This window comes from Ahaetulla prasina, chromosome 10, assembly GCF_028640845.1.
Source record: "Ahaetulla prasina isolate Xishuangbanna chromosome 10, ASM2864084v1, whole genome shotgun sequence".
NCBI lineage: Eukaryota > Metazoa > Chordata > Lepidosauria > Squamata > Colubridae > Ahaetulla > Ahaetulla prasina.
Genome location: NC_080548.1, coordinates 18,044,559 through 18,059,106, shown reverse-complemented (window position 1 = coordinate 18,059,106; position 14,548 = coordinate 18,044,559).

The window sequence follows — 14,548 nt, the reverse complement described above, 5'->3', positions numbered from 1 at the left end:
ATTAATGGTCATGTAGCAAATATAATTATGGAATTATATTTCTCTGTTGCTGTTATCATTCTTAAATATTCGGTTGAATGAAGGTGAGACAAATCTCAGCATTGTTTCTCCTAGGCATCATTTTAGAGCTTATTGTTAGGCAGTTGCTCATCAGCATACAATAGTGGCCAAAATTGTGGAAACCTTTTAGGAAAAGTGTATTTTTGAGATTTGATGACTAATAACACTACTTTTTTTTTTGGACTTTCAAGATAATCATATTTCACAGCAGGAATGGCCTAGGAATAGCCCAGACCTTAAACCAATTGAAAAACTATGGAGCCAGATAAAGAAACTTGTTAGTCAGAACCCAGTTAATAGAAGCAATCATTCAATTTTGGTTTCACATTATAACAGCTGCAGAACTAAAAGACTTAGTTCACTCCACGGGAAGGTGTTGTAAGGCTGTAATTCATGCTAAAGGTTACCCAAGTAAATATTAACTGATGTGATAGTTTTTGTATATCTTGTTTTTTCTGTGGTGATAATTTTTGTATATCTTATTTTTTCTATGTGTTTCACTTTTCTCCTTTATACTGCAACTGCTATTCTAATGGCAAATCCTTCCTAAAAGTTATTGCATTACATTCTTGATTAAATTATCTTTCCATTGGTATATAATTTTATGGCACTACTCCCCAAAAAAGTGGTGTTATTAGCTAGTTTTAGAAAATATACTTTTCCCAAAAGGTTTCCACAATTTTGGCCACTACTGTAGACTTCTTTAAATCAGACTGAAATGTTCCCTTAAAGGAGAGTATAATTCCTTCAAGCATTTCAAGATCAAGGAATCAATATGACTAACTCTACTTTTGGTTATTTGGTTTGTTTCTAGTGCTTAAGTCTTATATTTATTTACAATATAATGCTACTTATACCTACACTTGCATACTGTAAACAGAAGATTTCCTTATGCTGTTATCTGAAGCTGTTGATAGTGAAGACTTGCCACTGATTTTTTTTCTTTTTGTATTTTGAATTCTGAGCTAACATACATGAGAAATTTAAAGGTTTTAGTAGTTGAATTGCAGAATGAAATGATAGCTTCCTGTAGTCAGTGAGCATCTTCCCTTTGGTGCCAATTAATTCCATTCAAAACACACAGATATTTTCAATGGTTTGGTTGAGAAGGTATAAAATTCTATTGCTAAGAAATTTGGTATTGAAATATGATAGGTGAACCATTCTTTCTATATCTTCTTTTGGTGTGCTCATTGGTTTGTAAAACATAGTCCAAGATTTCATTTAGGTGATGTTTTAATTTGCATTACTATTGTTATTTTAATTCCTTTCTCCATAAACCATTTAAACCACTATTTTTGGTCCACTTGCAAAAAATTTAAATAGCTGTTTTTTGAAAAGGAAGCAAGCTAGCATTACTTGTTATGTGTATTATTTCCTATGTGTTTCATCCTCCACCTGTACTTCAGTAAAGTGCTACATAGATTAAAAAGTACAACCCTCACACACATTAGATGGTGTTTTGCAGCAAGAGTGAATTTCCTTTTGAGATTTGGATAAGATATAGGATGGCTTCATTTTCTCTGATGCTCTGAAATCAGTATCTTGCTTTTTTGCATTATAAAGAATAATTTCATCTTGGAGATTCAAAGTAGTAAAGAAAATAGTCATGAAAAATAGCAGACCAGCAGAAATATATTACTTTGATGCATTTGATTATTTTTAATAGGCAGCGAGTTTCATATAGTAGTGAAGGCACCAGGTCAGGGGTCTGACTGAGGAATTCTGGGAGTTAAACTCCACAAGTCTTAAAGTTGACAAGTTTGGAGACCCCTGCACCAGATGAGCAACCAGGAGAGAGTGAATTCTACTTAGGCACAAAGCCAGACAGGTGATCTTGAGCCAGTCTCACACTCTTAGCCCTAAGAAGGAGACATTGGCAAACCATTTCAAAAATCTTGCCAAGAGAATTGCAGGGACCTTGTCTGGGAGTCAACACTAATGTAAAGGCAGTTCCCCCCCCCCTATTTTTTAAATCTTAAAAAAGTATTTGATTAAGTGATTTGATATTTAAAGGTTAAAAACAAAAAGGTTCAGAAGCTGCTCTTTCTAATTGGAATTGAGAATCCTTAAAGACAAAGTATTTGTACCCTATGGCTTTTTCTAAACAACATGATTAAGCCAACATAGCTGTTTCAGTACTCCCTGTAGAATGAGTCGTTTCTCATGGTACCTTAAAATGACAGTATTTGTATTTGATCTTCAGCATGCCAGTTTTGGTTGACACATGCCCATAAGAATCCAAGCCTAGTAGGAGTTGGCTTTCAGATTTGCTGGACAGAAGTATTTATTAATGTCTCTGTCCTGTAGCAATGTTTTTCAAGAACCAGTTTCTGCATCAGATAATTCTATCTTAGGGAAAGACTTCATGCTATTTCTATATCCATGCTGTAAGATGCTGTTTCTAAGACTGATTGCTCACCGTTGCAGAATAATGTTAAGAGATTATGTAGCTGAAGTTTCAGTTTTTCAATTTGATTACTAGTACATCTTTTTTTAAAGGGTTACACTGTATTATTGATTTGATAATTACTTGTTACTGTGTAACTCTTCCAATATAAATTGTAACACTATGGTACTACAGAAACTGTATTTCCAATTTTCTCTGGATGTATAACAATATCCTGAAACTGTAACATCTTATTGATAAGATGTTAGAGCCTAGAACTGTAGCCTTAAAATGAAAACACTGATTGAATAATTTTATTCCAGTATATGCTGCGAATTTTCCAACTTCTAATTGAAGTAATTTTTTTATTTGCATTACAGTATTATAAACATTTCTGTATAAAATATGTTGCTTAATAGCAAAAAATAAATTGTCTAATCTAGTGTATACCGGCACTTCTGCTAGTGTTAGGATGGCTACTAATAATTCATTCCCAGCTCATCAATTTTAGATGTAATATGTTATGTACTAGGGCTGTAATGCCTTTATTTTCCTAATATTCAGAACTGCATCAACAAAGCACATGTGTGAGCTTTAAGAATTTGCCTGATGATTGCAGTCTGCTTTTCATTTGCCTTTCTGGACAAAACACATTTAGGTAATGTAAATCAGATTAACTGAAGTCAACAATAATTGCCAGGCTAAGTATGAAGAACAGGAAATCTTTAGCCTTTCTTTTTGGAGTACTTTAATATGGTTGACATTAAAAGAGTGTTCATCAGCTTTTTCACGGTATTTTAATTTCATTTTTTAATAGACACACTTATTCACTATGGCTAAGATTTTTCACAGCCTATATAGTAACAGCTTTTACGACATAGATTGAAGTAACCGGATACAGGTAATCCTCGACTTAACGGCCACAATTGAGTCCAATATTATGTTGCTAAGTGAGACGTTAATTGAGTTTTGCCCCATTTTATGGCCTTTCTTGCCCCATTTGTTCAGTGAATCATTGCAGTTGTTAAATGAGTAACATGGTTGTTAAATGAATCAGTCCTCAGCATTTACTTTGTCAGAAGTTCGCGAAAGGTGGTCACATGGCCCTGTGACACTGCAGTTATCATAAATATGAATCAGTTGCCAAGCATCTGAATTTGATCACGTGGAATTTGATCATACGACACAGGATGCTGCACTGATCATAAATATGGAAAACGGTTATAAGTCTCTTTTTTTTTTAGTGCCATGTAACTCTGAACAGTCACTAACTGAACTGTTGTAAGGACTACCAGTAATAAGGAGAGTCATGAGGCAAAATGCCTTTGAGCTTTCAACTTGTTCTTTGACTGAAATAAGCTTATTTGTTTTGGGATGTACTTGTAGGCATTTAAGGGTACATAGAAAAGTCATGTGATTGGGAGATGTGTGTTTCTAGATTTTAGGCTAGCTCAAGGACAGTTCAAACATCCTTCTGCCTAGAATGTCTAATCTGCAAAAAACTAGGACATAGCAATAGCATATATACCGCTTATATACCGCTTCACAGTACTTTACAGCTTTCTTTAAGCAGTTTACAGAGTCAACCTCTTGCCTCCAACAATCTGGGTTTTCATTTTACCCACCTTGGAAGGATGGAAGACTGAGTCAACCTTGAATAGAAAACAAATAAGATAAATAACTAGGTATGGTGCAGAAAACTTAATTTTTTTAATTCAAGTTGTATGACACCAGACTCAACGTTGGGGGCTGCCGCCGCTCACAACAATAAAACTACAATCAAAACAAAACAAAAAATACTAAAAGATGACAAGTGTAACAGACCAGATACAATAAAATGAAGGGTTTAATTCTCTCTCATCAAAGGCCTGGCAGAATGTTTAAATTACCTTTGAATTGTGTTCATATAGATACTGGAAAAGCGGAAAGCACTTTTCTTTGGTACAAGAGGGTAGATATTCCCTTATTTTCCACAGACACTTTACCTACCTTAGATGGGTTATTTCAGGTTTACGGTACATCTGAAATTGGGTGTTTTGGGGAAAACATGAAGACCTGTCTTGTGGAAACAGAAGCAGTTTCATCAGATACAGTAATTTACAGTCAGTCAGTTTACAATACTTCCCTGCTTAGTTTTAGTTTGTTCCATTCTGGGATTTATGACAAAACGAGTGTGTAATCAGAAGTGGACAGTGAGAATGTAGATATGAGTCTGTAAACCAAGTTTTCGTGCCCCAATCTTAGGTGTACTATATATATATAGATATAGATATAGATATAGTCATATAACTTATGACTGTATGTTGCTTGTATCCTTACGATTTATATTGATATTGATTGTTTCCTGATTGCTTATTTATAGCCTATGACTATCATTAAGTTTGTAAGTGTTGTACCTTGATGAAGGTATCTTTTCTTTTATGTACACTGAGAGCATATGCACCAAGACAAATTCCTTGTGTGTCCAATCACACTTGGCCAATAAAAAAAATCTATTCTATTCTATAGATTAAGGTTTTGCAAATAACAGAAAAATGCTATACTGCAGGGATTCCTGTTAGGAACTGGGCTGCAAAAGCAGTGGGCGAGCGAGTGAGCAAACTTTCATCTCTGCATGGACAGGATCTGGATCGGGTGTCAAACTCGAGGTGTGGTATTTAGATCTGGCCTGCAGGGCTGCCCTGGAAACCGCGAAGGACTGGCCCGTGGTGCTTCTGCTAGCGAAAACGGAGCTTGGGAGCCTGTTTTAGCTGGCAGAGCGCCCTGGCCTCCATAGGCGCCCCTGGCACGAGTGACATCAAGGTGGCCACGACCGTACCCCCCCCCCCTCGGTCCAACACAACTCTGATGTGGCCCTCAATGAAATCGAGTTTGACACCCCTGATCTAGATTGCAGACGAAACCATCCCCATGCTGGGAAGACAGTTTTTCTTCCGAAACCAATCCATGGTGCCAGAAAGGTTGGGGACCACTGCTGTACTGTACAGTGACTTGCGATGCATTTAAGTTATATAATTGAATTTGTACAATCATTATCAAGAAAAGGCTTCTCCTGGTGACGTAATACTTCATTGAGTTATTGTACTTACACTTTTGTATTAAAACTAGGTTGAATAAAATTAGGAGGGACATTTTGTATTAAATACGAGACTGCCTCTCAAATTTCACATTTGTGCATAAAAATCAATTGTTGGGGTAATGTCTCATCTGATTATTGACCTTTCTTGCCATAAGCTGTAGGCTGACTCATTTCATATAAAAGTCAAAATTCTGGTTATTGTAAAAGTTGGAAAGCGATGTGCTTTCTTTCACAGAATGCTGCATAAAGTTATGTCACTAGCATTGTATTTTATGGCATTTTACTTTTCCTCTGTGTGTTTTCCAGTAATCATAAGTGGTGACTGGTAAATATTTGTCAGAAGCAGGAGCTTATCCCCATGTGACCAGAACTGCAATACATGAACTAGGAGTATTGTTGAACTCCTTTCAGAATGCAAAAACTTAAATTGGAATAAAACATTGAAATATAAATAGATTATGTAAAAAAAATGTTATGGCCATCACTCTTTCTACTAGTCAGACAAAAGTATGGAATGAGTTTAAAACCTATTTTGCACTGGTCAAAGTGCCCACTTTCATTGATCCTAAAAGATCAGAATAGAATAGAATAGATATAGAGCAACATTTTACCCTGAAGGAATCTTGATATAATTTTCAAGTGTCAGAGAATCTCTGCATAAAAATTGGAAAAAAAATATGAAAATTTTATAATACAATTCATGTCTAATCTTTACAATCTTATGTTTTACAACAACAGCACTGTGGCAGGCAGGCAGTTGTATCGTGCAGTGCACAAAATTTAGAATAGTACTTTACTGTGGGGATTAATTCTATTTGTGTGGCTTTTGCTTCACACCTTTCGGTACAGTATGGCTTACTTGGAAAATTGATGTTTAAAACTGTAATACATAAAACTCCAAACAATATTAATAAAACATGGAAAACCAGAGAATGCCTTGTGAAATAAATGCTTTAACCCATAATAAGAAACAAGACATAGTTAGAGCATTGATAGCAATTTATTTAACTGCATTCAAAGAATTCTGCTTCTACAAGTAAAGTGCTTATCTATTTTTGTAAATGGGATTTTATTTCCTCCCTCATAGCCATTCCTGTGAACTCTGGCAGACTATGATCCTTGTACTAAGAAACGTCATTTTAGTATTCTTTCATTAATTTATCTGTTGTGTCATTTCAGACTTTAAACTTGCTGGTTGGAATTTCTGGTTTTATAGGTTTAAAAGCTGCATTGGAACCTTTCTAATTGAAGTACAGGATATAAATACTCTAAATAAAGTCATCCCTGTTTAAAAGATACCTAGTGCAATATATAAAATAATGAAAGGCAATCCCTAATGAGGCTTTTCAAAAAGGATGTATGGTACCAAAGAAAGAAAATGGGGGAATGGGGACGGAAAAGGGAAAAACGTCTAGGAGAGAGTTGGCTTGGCTCTAAGAAAGGTAGATCAGGATCTAAACCAGATCTAGCCTTGGCAACTTTAAGATCCATGGACTTCATGTTAGCTGGGGAATTCTGGGAGTTGAAGTCCATAGATCTTAAAGCTGCCAAGGTTGGATGTCCCTAGTCTAAACAGATCTTAAAACCCTACATTGAGAAGGGAGAGACAAGAACATATTATATTTGATAACCAAGGGAAATTGTTTGAAAACAGGTGCAAACATCTGTTGCCAGCTCAAAGTAAAAGAAATACGGATTGTCGGATGGCTCTTAGATGTTTCCTGTGTAACTCTTCAGGCCAGGGAAGCAATCGGATGTCCTCCATATAGTTTGTGCTATCATTCCATAGATTTCAGCCACCATGGCCAACGGTCATTGATAAATCTGGTCCAAAACCTGGGGGTGGATAGCAGGCGATTCACTGTTGCTCTAGCACAATGATGGCTAACCTTTTCTGGACCGAGTGCTCAAAGCGTGCACACATGAATGTGTGCCCAAATCCCAAATATGCAATGGGCGTGCAGCACTCACGCATGTACGCATGGTCCCCATATGCGCCCCAAACATGATGCACGCCCCCTGGCTGTGCACACGTGCCCCCCGCACGTGCCCATCCCCTGCACATGCATGGCAGAGACCCAAAGTCCAGCTGGATGGTGGGAGGTGTGCACGCATGCATGGTGGAGCTGAACTTGGACGAAAGCTCGTGTGCCCACAGAAAAGGCACTGCATGCCACCTCTGGCACGTGTGCCATAGGTTCGCCATCATGGCTCTAGCATTTGCAATTTATCCATCTCCAGAATTTTATGCTAAAATATTTTCTCTGAAACCATCAACCAAACAGATAAGTAGATGAACTTTGCCAACAGGTGATACTATATTCAGTGAAACTTCTATGCATTGAATCTTATCTTTGTTCTTTCAGCTGTATGTAAGAACAGGATTTGCATTGCTTTCATCCCATTGCATTGATACCAGTGTGTGATAACCAACTGACATGGTGTTCTGAATAACTTAGAAGGGATTGGTCATGCTTGAATAGCTACTAGATTTGCTTGTACTTGTTAGCAAGTGCCACTAGCCTTGATTTGCATGACTTATGACTCTTCTCTCAGACATAAGTCAACTGAAGCTGATCTTGCTGCCTTCTGTTATTTGCCACAGTATAAGCAAAAATGGAGCAGAAGTATATCTCTGGTGAGCAGGAGCAGTAAATTGTATAGATCAGGGGTGTCAAACACAAGGCTCGTGGGCTGGATCCAGCCCACAATGTGGTTGGATCCAGCCCACAGGGCCATCCTGGAAAATGCAAGGGGCTGGCGCACGTCGCTTCAGCCCAATCTACCCAGTGCAAAGAGGAAACATGCCAGCAGTTTGGGGAGTGGTGTCAACTGGCCACACCCACCTTGTTGGCTACCCCCAGTGAGTGATGTCAAGCTGGCCATGTCCACCCAATTGGCCACACTCACCCAGTTGCCCTCTCCCCCCAGGTCAGCCACAGCACTGATGCGGCTCTCAATGAAATTGAGTTTGATTCCCCGGTATAGATTAAGCTCTCTTTCAGAGTTAACATTGCCAAATAATACATTTATAGTTGCTGCCTTTGTACTGTACTAGAAGGTTTTCTGTTCCGTCGCTTCTCAAACAAATTATTCTTCCCCGTACCATTCTGTGGCAGAGACTAAAATTTATTTTGTCCAAGGCTGCCTACAGAATCTCAAAGAGTTATGAAGTTAAAATTTCTAGAGATAAATTTGCATAAGATGCCAATATACCTTATTTTTTGGTGTATAAGATGCATTTCTCTCCCCCACCCCAAAGTGGATGGAAATGTCTGTGCCACACCCACCCGCCGGCCCCTGCCTCCCAGCAATTTACCTCCTTGCAGCAAACAGCTTGGTCAGCTTCAGCACAGTCTGATTTAGCACAAGCAGTTGATTGGCGGTTGGATCGGCCTCCCAGAATACTGCCTATCGGCTACTCCAGGCTGCGGGGATCGTCACCGCCTGTTGCTGCTGCTGCCTATTGCCGCCTCCACGCGCCAAATTTTCGGCCTCTGCATGCCCCATTTTTGGCCTGTTCCAGGTGGCGGGGATAGGTGGCGTCAGCAGCGATCCCTGTTGTCTGGGAAGGAGCCAAAAACAGGACAGCAGAGGCCGAAAATGGGACGTGCAGAGGCAGAAAATGGGACACGCAGAGACTGAAAATGGAGCACACAGAAGTAGTGATAGGTGGCAGAAGCGATGGGCAGTGACGATCCCTGCAGCCTGGAACAGCTGATAAGTGGTATTCCGGAAGGCTGATCCAACTGCCAATCAGCTGCTTGTGCTAAATCAGGCTGAAACTGACCAGGCTGTCTGTTGTTTGCTGCAAGGAGATAAATTGCTGGGAGGCAGAGGCAGATTTTTCCCCCCTTGTTTTCCTCCCCAAAAGCTAGGTGCGTCTTATACTTGCATCTTATAGTCCGAAAACTGTGGTAATTTGGCACGGAAATTTTTTTTCAGAAAAACCAGACAGATTTATAGGCTGCTTTTAGAGCAGCAGTTTCTTCTGAAATAGCTTCTTTTAGGGGGAATCTTACCAGTGTGTTGACTTGAACCAGTGTGTTGACTTTCCATATCTTCCCCAAAGATGAAAAAGTTATCACTTGCCTATGTATATTACGACTTGGAATGTAATAACGCAAATAACAAATAGCAAATAATGCAACAGACATTTATTTACCTTTTCCACATTATAAAGTGGCATTTGCAATTGTGAACAAAATCATGGGGCAGTGTACTAGTACAGTGCCCCACAGTGTACTAGGCAGTGCGGCAGTTTTTATTCTTATCACTGTGTAAAGTTTAGTGTATGATTTAGGTACGCAAAACACTTTTATTTGCATAAGATTTTAAAGAATTGGAATATGCTGAGAGAAGGTATAAATGAAAGGCCTTTTTTTTTAGTAACCCAAAGGTGCTTTTTTCAAGAGGCAACTGGACTTTCTGGTTTTTCTTTGAAGACACTTCACTTCTCCTCTTCAGCTCTGAAGAAGCTGACGAAGCTTCTTGGATGAGAAGCGAAAGGTCTTCAAAAGAAAAACCAGAAAGTCCAGTTGCCTCTTGAAAAAAGCACCTTTGGGACAACCATAACCTGGATGACCGAGAATCTCCATAGACCTTTTTAGTAACACACTTGGTTTCAGAGGCTGTGTGTTTTAGGTATGAAAATTGGCAAAAAAGCAGGTATTTTACTAGCATGGCAGGTTAAGAATATGGAAAGTCGTCTCTTGTGGTATTGTAATCCATTTAAATACTGCTTTCCACTAAAAATCTCTTTGTTTTCCTCTGTTCTCTTTCCTATAGGAACGTCAAGGCCGTGTCAAATAAACTGCTGGGCCCTTTCACAGAGACTGCAACAGAGATGGTGCATCTCGGATATCTTTCAAAAGGAAGAAAGACGACACCAGAAAGAATTAGGACTTATTTCATTGACTCCATACAAACTCTTATAAACGTACAGTTTAAAAAAAAATATACTGAAATTTCACAAGAGACATAGGAAAACAAAAAACAAAAAAACCCCTTCTAGGTAGAGTAGAAGTGAAAACTGTCCCCCTTTCTTTTGGCTTTGGTTGTAATTTCAGACCATACGCTTTGGGGTTTTTTGTTCCTTTTTTGTTTGTCTTTTTACTATGTTATCGGGTTTTAAAATCCGCCAGTGGCATATGCCCTCTTTTTTCCTCTTAATTTTTAAATCTGCCGCTTACCTGGTTTCCTGGCCTTCTGAACCCCTCTTCCTCCTGATTTTTTTTTTTTTTTATATTTGCACTTGGAACACCGAGTCATGACTTTCTTTTGGACATCCACCATGGAAAGTGGAATGAGTAACATTTTTTTTTCCATGGACTGGAACAGGAATTTTATGAAGAATTCTGAGGGTTGGTTTTGGTTTTTTTTTATGCCTAGAAGATTTGAATGGGATTTGTCTACGAGGTCATGTCTGAGGGGGTGGTTCATTTTTTTTCTCTCTCTCAAAAGCGAAATACGAAGAGTCCTAAGAAATGTTCTGTTCTTGTGCATTATATGGATTACAGATTAAGTCTGGCTTGATTTGATTTGAAGGCTGAGAACAGTGGTAAAAACTTGTTTGTTTACAGGAAAATTAATTTTGGAAGAAAAAAAATATTGTAAACTGTGTAGTGAATGTTTCTTCAGTTTTCTTGTTAAGCCAATGAGGAATGGGTGATGCCTTTATTTCACCATTAATCACTTCTCAATAATAAACGTGAGATCCTGTTGAGCATCAGTTCTTGGCCTTAGTATTTAGTGGGTAGGTGAGTGTTTTAGTGCTCCTACATAGCATGATGAGGGAAAAGGTGCAGCCATAATCAGCCTGAGTAGTAGCGCTTTTCAATCTGCTGACAGCTCAGGAAGTTACTGCTCCACTATTGTCTTGACACCAAATCTTCTACTTGATGTTAACAAGTGACATGAATGAGCTATTTCCATATTTATAGGCCAGTATTTTTAACTCTTGGCCTACTTTATACTGTGGTAGAGGTCTCTTGTTGGTGCTGTAGCGAGAGCCCACTTACACGACTAACTATTGAGGACTTCCTGGTTAAATACGTGCTTGGAAAAAACTAGCAGAGCATGGCTGACACCCTCATCTCCCCAAATTTCATATAAAAACAATAAAATATGGGGGAGGGGAGTGTCTGTAGTCAAACCAAACCTGCCAAATAACAAATGCTGTGTCTTTAAAAAGTACAGTACAGTAATCTGTACACTCTTCTTTGATCCTGATGTGTTTCTCCATTAGAATTTCCTAGAGAAGATTCATAGGATAATCAGATAAAAATATCAGTCTTGTCAAATTCATATTTAATACCGTTACCCATTTGCTTGTTTCTTTTTGCCTTATCCATAGTTGTCACTTTAAAGATTCCTCTTGGCTGCCAATTTTTTAAAAAAATCTGAATCCATTATTTTTTTCATCTCATGAGATTGTAAAAGGTAGCCTGGGTAAGATGCAGTATTTGGGGCACATAGAAATAGCACTACTGCTACTACTATCGTTCCGGTTTTTAACACCTCTGATTCTTTTGGTGATAGATCACTTGAGCTTGGAAAACAACCATAAAGAAACAACAACAACAACAAAATGTTTTGAAATTTCTAATATTTTGATTTTGGTTTCTCTTTTTTGGGGGGCTTTTTATCTTAGTCATTTCAGAATAATAGTGTTAAATATTTTATGGCATTCTGCAGAAGGGCCTGCTATCTAGGCAAAAATTCTTTTATTTATTAATTTGCTTGCTTGCTTACAGGGCTTATAAGTCACTGCCCCACAAACCCTAGTTTATAATTGGGATTGAAAATAAACAAATATAATCAGGTTAAAAAACAACACCCTACATCATCGTAATAAAACTGGGACTCAAGATCAAAAGCTAACCCGTCATCTGGAGAATGATTTAAGATATTCAATTAAGGTTGAGGATATATGGATTTCTGCAGCTCGTTGTGTCCTATACGCGCACAAACTGGACATTCATACCAACATTGCCTTTTGACCAAACCAATGTGGACTTACCACACAGCTGAATGTACCTGGCGGTTTTCTTTTAAAGCCATTTGTTTTCTCTTGCTCCTTTGGTAATTAATCATCTTTTTTCTTATCTCTGACGACCATTGAAACACTTATGCCAAAATGTCACTTATGCCCTAATGCAGAACAACTTTTAATAAGAAAACCAGAATTCTTGATACTGCTGGAGGAGAAAACTTTGTGAAGTACTATATGCAGTTTTCTGGAGACTGCTTTTGCGTGTTAAATTCACTCAAACACATGTGGGACAGATGGTTAAACTCTGACCCTGCATATAGCAGCAAAAGTTGTATGCAATATGTGTGTTTTCTTAGTCCATCGAATTGAAATGTAGTTCCCTGAATGAGTATCAAATAGCTAATTTGTGGGGTGTTAAATCCTTTGTTCAGCATGTGCAGTAGGTCTTGCATTTCAGGAGGACTTTAAAAGATCAGGTAAATTCTCCATATGCCTATATAGATAAGGGGTCTCCAACCTTGGCAACTTTAAGACTTGTGGACTTCAACTCCCAGAATCCCTCAGCCAGCAAAGCAAAGCTGGCTGAGGAACCCTGGGAGTTGAAGTCTACAAGTCTTAAAGTTGCCAAGGTTGGAGACCCCTGATATAGTCCTCAATCTACGACCACAACTGAGCCCAACATTTATGTTGCTAAACAAGACCGTTGAATTTTGCCATATTTTACCACCTTTCTTGCCACAGTTGTTAATTGAACCAGTGCAGTTGTAAAGTTAGTAACATGGTTGTTAAGTGAATCTGGCTTCCCTATTGACGTTGCTCATTGTAAGGTTGCAAAAGGTGATCACATGACCCCGGGACATTGCAGCCATCACAAATATAAGTTAGTTGCCAAGCGTCTGAATTTGGATCACTGCAATGTTTGTAAGTATGAAAAACAGTCATAAGTCTCAGCCGCAGTGGTTAGAATGCAGTACTGCAGCCTAATTCTGCTGACTGCCCATTGACTGCAATTTGGCAGTTCAAATCTCAGCAGGCTCAAGGTTGACTCGGCCTTCCATCCTTCCGAGGTGGGTAAAATGAGGACCCAAAATTGTTGGGGGCCATAAGCTGACTATAAACCGCTTGAGAGGTTTGTAAAGCACTGTAAAGCGGTATATAAGTCGCAAGCGCTATTGCTGTTTTTCAGTGCCATTGTTCACTAAACGAATAGTTGTAAGTCGAGATCTATCTGTACTACAGTGTGTATGCTGCAGTTGTACTTCAAAGAGCTGAAACTAACTTTAGGGTAATTAGAAAGGAATCTGAGCTTCCAGGCTCAGCATTGTGAAGGAGATCTGAAGTACTACCATAAATTACATGTTGTGAATAGATGATGGATAATGACCAGTTGCTGGGAACTATGCCTTGGTGATGGGTCCTCATCTTCACCTACAAATAGCAAGTATAAATTTGTTTATTTTTAGAAGCATAACCCAGCTTTTGATTAAAACCAGAATTGTTTATAGCAAGTTGTATGGTGTCCCTTTCCCAATTTAGTCTGGCATGCCAGAGGCACAATTTTTTTTTTTTAAGTCTTTTACCTGATGAATGGGCCTTGATGCCTCCTTGTGATCTGTTTGGCAACTACAGGTGGTCCTTGACTTACAGCCATTTGTTTAGTGACCACTCAAAGTTACAATGGCACTAAAAAGAGTGGTTTATGACTGTTTTTCACACTTAACGACAGTTGCATCCCCATGGTCATGCAATCAAAATTTAGGCACTTGGCAACTGGCGTGTATTTATGATCATTCCCGGGGGGGGTCATGTGATCAGCATTTGTAAACTTCCCAGCTTGCTTCTGACAATTGAGGTCAATGGGTGAATCCGGATTTGCTAAATGATCTATGATTCGCGTAACAACTGAAGTGGTTCACTTAGCTGTGGCAAGAAAGGTCATAAAATGGGGCACAACTCAATAAATGCCTCGTGCAACAACAGAAATGTTGGGCTCGATTGTGGTCGCATGTCGAGGACTACCTATGGC